The sequence below is a fragment of the Ruditapes philippinarum genome, unplaced genomic scaffold (genome assembly GCF_026571515.1).
Source record: "Ruditapes philippinarum isolate M1 unplaced genomic scaffold, ASM2657151v2 ctg1259_1_1_1_1, whole genome shotgun sequence".
NCBI lineage: Eukaryota > Metazoa > Mollusca > Bivalvia > Venerida > Veneridae > Ruditapes > Ruditapes philippinarum.
Genome location: NW_026853391.1, coordinates 59968 through 69138, shown reverse-complemented (window position 1 = coordinate 69138; position 9171 = coordinate 59968).

Below are 9171 nucleotides of genomic sequence, written 5' to 3'. Positions count from 1 at the left end.
CCATTCCTGACAAGTTGTTAAAAAGTTTCTAAAATTCAGGCAATAAAGGACAAAAAATTAAACCATATAGAATATGCTTTGATAAACACCTCGATGAATGAACTAAAGGGAATTAGTAGCTTAAATAAAAGCTTGACCGTAAGACATAGGAATGTTATCGTAACCGGTACAAATCATTATCGTACCAGAAAAATTAAATGTATGTGTTGGTATGAATAGTCAAATGAATGATTTTTATAGTAAGTACTTACTAGAAAATACATTATATTATTTCCAGGTAAAAATCATTTTATTGATACAAGTAAACGATTTAAACAAAAATAATAAATTTATAGCTTATGTTTCCTGTGATTGAAGTCATCAACACAACAATAGTGTCGATTCGAACCTTGTGTGATATTATCAACAACGCACTTAAAGAAACAAAAGCAACAACAACCTAACCAACAAAATAATAAAATCTTCTTAAAGCAAAGGGACAAAAACGATATGGTTTTTTTATGTTTTTCAATTTAGAAAAAACTTTATCAATGGTAACTACATGTATAATCTGCACAAATGTATGTTTGCATCTGACTTACTTATGAGTTTAAACTTTTATCGATTTGGAATTATTCTATGGTGTTTTAAATGAAATGTGCAATAAATAAATTGGAAAAAATATGTGTATGATATTGAATATTACGTGTTAGTTTCGTCTCCATTCTGGTAAAAAGGACATGTTTATTGCCACATTATTATTCGTGGACAGAAAAGATAAATGTTCTTTCTAATGGTGTTTGATTGAAGCTACACGACAGCAATAAATAACAATGTCCAATAATATTTCAGTGAAAATAGGCGGAGTCGAAAATGAAATATTTTACAAAATATATTTGGTTTTGCACTTGATTTATTTCTCATATGGTTTGATAATATTTGATATTGAGATACTATAGTTACAATTACGGGATAGTTACAAAATAAACAACAAAACAAATGAAATAATAAATGATGACAACGACAACGATGATGATGACGTATTTTCGACATGACACATTTTTATCTTATTAACTTTAGTAAGCAAATACATATTTATTAAATGTTATTTTTTATTTCTTTTTTAGTTATCTCTTTATATTTATAGAACATAAATGAACAACGAACATCAACCGTCCAGTTAATGTCTTTTTTAACCAGCTGAAATTATGCTTTATTGCATTTACTTATTTCATATTACACCTTGTATTAAAAACGAAACAAAACGATGTTAGGTGACTAAGCAGATTTTATTTACATTTTACCTTATGTTTTTTGCTGCCATTTTTACAATCAAAAATAGCTTGCACTTGTATTCATCTTACAAAAATAAAAAATAAAGTGCATAAAGAATATAATATTATAAATATACCTTAATGTTTGATGCAGTAATTCCTCCAAACATGTAAACAAACAAGAAAACATTTCCAGCATTAAATTCTGTTTGTAATAAACAATGTCCAATTTTAAGTCATATGGTACATTCTTTGTTTAAGCACATTAACATTTAAGAAATTTGGAATGGCCTCTTCTATTTTCGAAAGCAAAAAGTATAATTCGTTTCTGATTTCTTTAAAAAAGAATTTGCTCAAGTAATTTAAAGGGACAATATGTTATTAAGGCTTTATTTACTAGACATTGTAAAACAGACATGTCATTCTCTTATTATTAAGCTTAAATAACCACTAAATTTTCGTCGTAATAAAAATCTTTAAATTTGAAATATATATCCTTCAATTTGAAAATGTGTTCAATGTAAAATGCTGAAATATCTTAGATATTTCCAGGAATTACACAAACACGCCCAATTTTAATAAACACTTCATATCAACTGAAATTACAAATAAATTGATTAATTAAAACCGTCGAAAGACTAATCGCATATTTGAAGTGTATCACCTTTGATTAAACTGACATTTTTATCACCAAGAAAATTACTTTATCACCTTCTGTGTGTTATTTCCTGGCCGTGATAATGTTATAAACTATCGATTTATCGTCCTTATAAACAGATATTTGTAGATTGATTAACAAGTGAGCGATTGAAAAATATTATAGTAATTATCAAACGTAAAAGAATTGTTTCAAATTCACAAAAAAAGCCCACAAAAAATCAAGTGCAGCATATTTTGACAAATTTAATAAATATATTCAGAAAATAATAAATGCTACTCTCACAGTTTCGCCCAATCCTGTAATGTTTCACACAAATTGCATTAGAAATAGAAGAGTAGTGCGATAACAATTTAAGAATAAACATTATGAAAGGGACATAGCTCAGACAAAATTAAAGAACTGGAAAGTGACGACGGTATTCTAATCTAGACTTAGTACTGTAAATTCCTGTTCAACTTGGACAAATGGCACCAGTAGCTTTAGAAAGTGAATACTAATCTGGAAAGGTTTTCATAACTGACGGACAGAAGGCGGAGAAGTGACCGCTTCAAAATTAATTCTTAAGCGTTATATAACGTTAGTCCTAAGACAAAGATGCAATTTTTTATTTTGTTTGTTTTTAAGTGCATAAAATTGATTCCACTATTTTTTGCAAGTAATATTTGCAAAACATGAATAAACTAGATGCAGACACATGAAGAATTTGCAGAATTAGTTACATATAGACACATATTTTAATTATATAAATCTTTTCATTTTGGCTAACAACCAACTTAGAAAGAAATTGTGAATAGGCGAAAGGAAACAGAAGTTAGTTAGGCATAGAAATTTACTAGGTAGCGAACACGATTTGTGCACTAATCTCTTCGCTACTGCGAGATATCACACATATTCAACATTAAATGAACTGCGATTCAGCCGGGTGGCTTTCTTTTAAGATTTTATAAGTAAAATCGTTCCAATGAATAAAGTTAACATTTATTCTTTTCTTTAACCTTAATGTACATGTTTCTTGCTTTTATGTCCGTTAAAATAGTACTGGTTCTTAATTTTATGATTGAGGTTATTTGTAAAGGAAAAAGTTCTAACCTTTTCGTGGTCAACTGGCAATTCGATTTGTCTTCTGTTAATGTTTAAAATGAAGTTATATCTTTACATATAATGAAACTGTGTATTAGTATTGGTCGACATTAAAGCAAAAAGGTCAACCTTGAAAAGAAAATGTTCACTTTGTTTTGTGTATTTTCCAAATTTTTGACACCATTGTCTTGATTTATGTTTCTACCACACACTGTATCTCAGTGTTGTTACAATTTGTCTTGGTCTTCGGGATCACTGACTTTTAATTTGAGTGGTTGCGATTAAATATAGCTTAAGCCGGTTTGGAGGAGGTGTGGTTTATGTTGCCCTATTAATAAGTCCCAATAATTTTACATTCTATATGTTCTTCAAACATTATCATTACACTATAAATAGATACCAATATATTTTAAATGTTCGTTGTTAAAGGAAGAAATATCATTGATATAACATTCATAATTATAAAAAAATCTATAAAGAAGTGAAATTGTCATCAATTAAAAAGATCGTAATTACTTACAAATCTTCTGAGATAAAAATCCTTGTCATTTTATAAATTCACAATTTAAAAAAATATTTATCTGAAGATCAATGGGTTTAAATATATTTATAGAAACTGACTGAATTGAAACAAATATTTCACATAAGGGTCTGTAGGGTTATTTAACTGAGCTGTTTTAGATTGTAACAGAATATGGGCATATGACGATGAATTATGAATTGATCCATAGACACTTTTGCACACAATATGTCCGTCTATAGAAAATAAAGACAGCTTACTTTAAAGTTTTTTAATCGAATAATTTCAAACCTGTTACATTAAAAAGGTAATTGTTTTTTTTGTTTGTTTTTTTAAATATGACACGAAAATTATTAATAAATAGGTGAGTTAACACTTAATATATTTTGTTACACGAAGTGAGGTCATCTCCCCTTTTCTTAAAAAAAGAACCTGGATTGATCCACAGACACTTGTTTGGCGGGCTATTGAATTGTGTTTTCTCAACTTTTTTTAAAAGAAAACATTTCTCATTTTCCGAAAAATATTTGTAAAGAATTACTAAAATTAAACGTTTCAACTGTTAGTTACATACACAATGGCATGGTTTCTATAGATTTAAAAAGTCCTTGTTTTTGTTTTGTAAATATGAATATTGTGGAAAATAAGTGGAAGTCGGACATGCTAATTTGCATCACAAAACTTATTAACTTCTTTATTTGTGATTCGCAAGCAATATCGAATCGTTTGTAAAGTGTATGTAAAACTAGTCATGAAAGTATAGCAGTCCGTCTGATTGTAAAAGTTTAAACTTACTTCTTAACCAATTTTGATAAAGTTTTATTGCTTTATTACTTTATATCATTCTGAGATTGGTGCTGATTCTTATATCAGACAGACGTCATGTGCCTTTGAATAAGTTTCCAAACAAATTGTCATCGTAAAAATCCCTCCTGGAGGCATTCCCTAATATTACAAAATCTGAAAATCTCATAAGTAAAGTATATCTGATATATCATTTATCTTTGGTCATCTGTTTAGCACTGCCTCAAATATATTTTGTTACACGAAGTGAGGTCATCTCCCCTTTTCTTAAAAAAAGAACCTGGATTGATCCACAGACACTTGTTTGGCGGGCTATTGAATTGTGTTTTCTCAACTTTTTTTAAAAGAAAACATTTCTCATTTTCCGAAAAATATTTGTAAAGAATTACTAAAATTAAACGTTTCAACTGTTAGTTACATACACAATGGCATGGTTTCTATAGATTTAAAAAGTCCTTGTTTTTGTTTTGTAAATATGAATATTGTGGAAAATAAGTGGAAGTCGGACATGCTAATTTGCATCACAAAAGATGCATTCAAGAAGCAAATAGAGTTTGCATGTTGAATTAATCAAAGCTTATTAACTTCTTTATTTGTGATTCGCAAGCAATATCGAATCGTTTGTAAAGTGTATGTAAAACTAGTCATGAAAGTATAGCAGTCCGTCTGATTGTAAAAGTTTAAACTTACTTCTTAACCAATTTTGATAAAGTTTTATTGCTTTATTACTTTATATCATTCTGAGATTGGTGCTGATTCTTATATCAGACAGACGTCATGTGCCTTTGAATAAGTTTCCAAACAAATTGTCATCGTAAAAATCCCTCCTGGAGGCATTCCCTAATATTACAAAATCTGAAAATCTCATAAGTAAAGTATATCTGATATATCATTTATCTTTGGTCATCTGTTTAGCACTGCCTCAAAAAAATAATGTACAGACAGGTTTTTCCGTTGTCAGAAATGTTTTCAATATTAAGATACATTAAGATACATTGTATGCAGTAAAGAGATGCCCTGTAGGCTGGTAACAATTTATAAATATACAACTGTTATCAGTGCCTGTTATTTACGTATTTATGACTCTGACTTTGCAAAATTATACTTAGCCAGAAATATGTTGTTTTAATTCGATCGATTCAACATTTCAATATTCCATGAGTTATTCCCACATTTGACTTTCTACATTAAAAAAACAACAATAGGAAAACAAGTTATAAACTCCCAATAGTTCATGTCTAGAGATAACGTAAAATGGTATGTATAAACACATTTTATATTTAGATACCTTAGTTGTTTATTAGATGTTAATAAACGATAATTTTAATTTAGATGTCATTAGAATTTAATATTGTGTCAAGTTTCCTTTTATAATCTGTAATGTCCGTAAAAAGTTCATGTCAATGCTTTCATGTCAAGATATTTAGTCGAGATATAAATTGTTTCTCTATTTTCCAAATCACTGATCTACTGTAATAATACAATTACTCATTTTTTTAATCATGACTTCCAAAATTTATGATAACGAAAATGTAACGAGCGCAATTTTGTTTCTCCAGACTATGAATCAATAAATATTTGTTGAACTGTTTCAAAGAGTCTTTGACAAAAAAAAATCGACTTTTTATTTTCGAGTTTTTGTCGGGTCGGTGAATTGATGTGCTTTTCTTTTGTTGGGACGGCATTTTGTCTGTCTGTCTTTCGTTGCGATTCCGTTTGAGTCGCCCCCTGGAAAAAGATTAATAGTAATATTTTGAGGCAGCCCCTCCATTATTGATCATTCAGACACGTGATGTTTTAACGTGAACACAACAGATAGATCATCGACAACAAAGTCTTCCGTCCATCATCCCCAAACAACCTCCTTTGTCACGACGAATATTTACTTTATTGTTGCAATGTGTCTCAAATGTTAATATTTACTTTATTGTTGCAATGTGTCTCCAATGTTAATATTTACTTTATTGTTGCAATGTGTCTCAAATGTTGATATTTACTTTATTGTTGCAATGTGTCTCAAATGTTGATATTTACTTTATTGTTGCAATGTGTCTCAAATGTTGATATTTACTTTATTGTTGCAATGTGTCTCAAATGTTAATATTAACTTTATTGTTGCAATGTGTCTCAAATGTTGATATTTTCTTTATTGTTGCAATGTGTCTCAAATGTTGATATTTACTTTATTGTTGCAATTTGTCTCATTGTTGTACACGATAGTTATTCATATTAATATACGAGTATACTGATTTTATGTTACATACCCACCTATGTGTGGAGCCTGCATTATTTGAAAATGTTCTTTTGATAACTGTTTTCCTGTGCATTCTTTACTTTCGTCATTTAACTCTGGAACATACGATACGGGGACGGGAAACACAGAGATTATCGCTCCTTATGTTTTCGTCCAATCAGGAATCAGCGCCGCCATTTTACAATTTTAGTTCAAAGCGGAGGAAATGTTCGGTCAGAAAATCGATCGGTATGTTTACTTAATGGGGTTTAAGTCCCCAGAAAGTAAATGAAATAATTCTGTAAGTATCATGACATTGATCCGATGTATTTTTAACATGGTGTATAAAGTATCTAATGTGAAAAACTGTGTCTGTTGAAAGAATAAAAATTTCAATCGAACTGATGTTTTGTGTTGATCGCCGTGAAAGGGTAATTTTTGTCTGCAAAACTTCGTCTTAATAAGTAAATTACAAGAAAACTGACAGAATATTTTGATAGATCCTTTAAGTATCTTTGGTTTAACGTTAAGATTATGGAATTTTAGAGAGATAAAATGAAATTTTACGGGTTCCAATTTTATGAACTGTGACAAAAATCCGAAAAATAAAATGGCGGAATGCAAACGTGATGTACATTTTTTGTCCCGTAAATGAACGTTATATGTTTATTAAATTTGTCCCATGTTAGTATTTTTTAGTAAAACATAAACATATCTATAGCAAGAAAATAAAATTGGATCAATTATCTTGTAGGATTTTTCATTACGCTGTGTCAAATTTCAACAATGTTTTGGTGAAATCTGAGACCAAACCATAAATTGACGAATTTGCAGTTAAGTCGTTTGATATTTAAAAAGTAGAAAAAATAATGTTTTAGAAATAGGTAGGGTTTCTTTTAATTTTTGAAAACCATAATTTGTTATCTGAATGAAAAAACAACACCATCTTTATTAAAAATTATAGATTCCTTAGCTGTGTCATTGGATATCATGAATGATATCCTGTCATGGTGTCAATTGCTATTTGCACTTTTAAAGTCTTTTATTTCCTTATTTTTTGTATAATATTATTTCAATCTCAATTGCAGGTTTATCGAAGATTGAAAACTTTCCATCAGATGCTTTCTTCACAAATTTCTTTTTGCTTGAGAATACCAGTAATGATGAACAAGATACTGAGTGTAAGGTCACAAAAGATACCATGAATTTGTCGATTCAGATTGAAGGATTAAAATATGTATTCGTGTCACAGAGAAAATGAAGTTGGACCTACTTGTGCATTCATATAACTGATGAAACATTTTTTCAAAGCTGCATGCCTCCACATTACCCAAAATATTTCAAAGAAATTACACTTGGAAAAAAACATACTAAAACTTTAAGAAAAAGTAAACAGATCAAAGATTCAAGTGATAATTTATACCTTATGTGCAATTAATGACTGTATATTGCAGTATTTATCACCATATTTATACTGAGTTACTAACGCAGTAGGGGCCATTCATGTACATTTTGACTTCTTTTTGGTAATTTATGTAGATTATAAGTGCCGATTTCAATGTGTCAAGTATTTCTTTGTTCATTTCACAATATTTTTTGTATTTGTATTCCAATTATGTTTACATTTGTACAGCTAATATTCATAAGATGAAATAAATATTTAAAAAAAAATTGTAATGTGTAATATATTGATAAAGTGTTTTTTTATCAACTGGGTAGTCCTTCATGCTGCCTAGCCTTTTAATAAACGAGTAAAAGAATTTTAATAAGTCAGTGGTTCAGTATAAAAAATCACAGATATATTGTCAACTGGTCTGATGCATATATATACATACAGAAATGTCACATGACAAATGGGTCGAAGCTGGAACTTTAACAATGGGTATGCAGGTTGATGACCAGTATGACGTGGCCATTGCAAATGTGAATCTTAGTTGTTATACTATTTACAATTGAAAAAGACCACAGTAAGAAACATTGCGTAAAAAAGTTTTTCTAACCTTTAACATTCTTAACTCCATGTTTATTCCTTAAATGTCCTCTAATACCCAATACAGAATTATATGACTTATCACACTGATCACATACATAAGTTTTTCTTCTATCATCTTTAGATTTTACACTTATCTTATCCTCATCATCAGAATTTTCATATTTACTAGCTGTAAATTCACCAAGAAAAAAATCTAAATCAATATCCTCAAAGAGAACAAAATCCGATTTTCCATATGCCATATTGCAGTGTATCAGTATGTATAAATTTCATATATGAACATTGCATCTTAAATGTTATCTTTTTATGAAAAATTTGAGTTATAATTTATAATTAAAACTGTCATTCAATAGCATATTTTAAAAGGGCATTATTGTGTGAAGTAAGAAAACAATCTATTCAAAAATGAAGATTAAAGCTAAATAAGAACATAATTACAAATATATGTGAAAAATATGTTTAAACATCAAAGATTATCAAAGGCCATGTTGAAAACAAACATGAATAAAACAAAGGTCAGACATTTTATTAAACCAAAAATTATTACATGTTATAAACATGTTTATAGCAGCTGTACACTTTAATTACATAAATAATAAGTCCCAATACAAAATAATTTCTATGTTT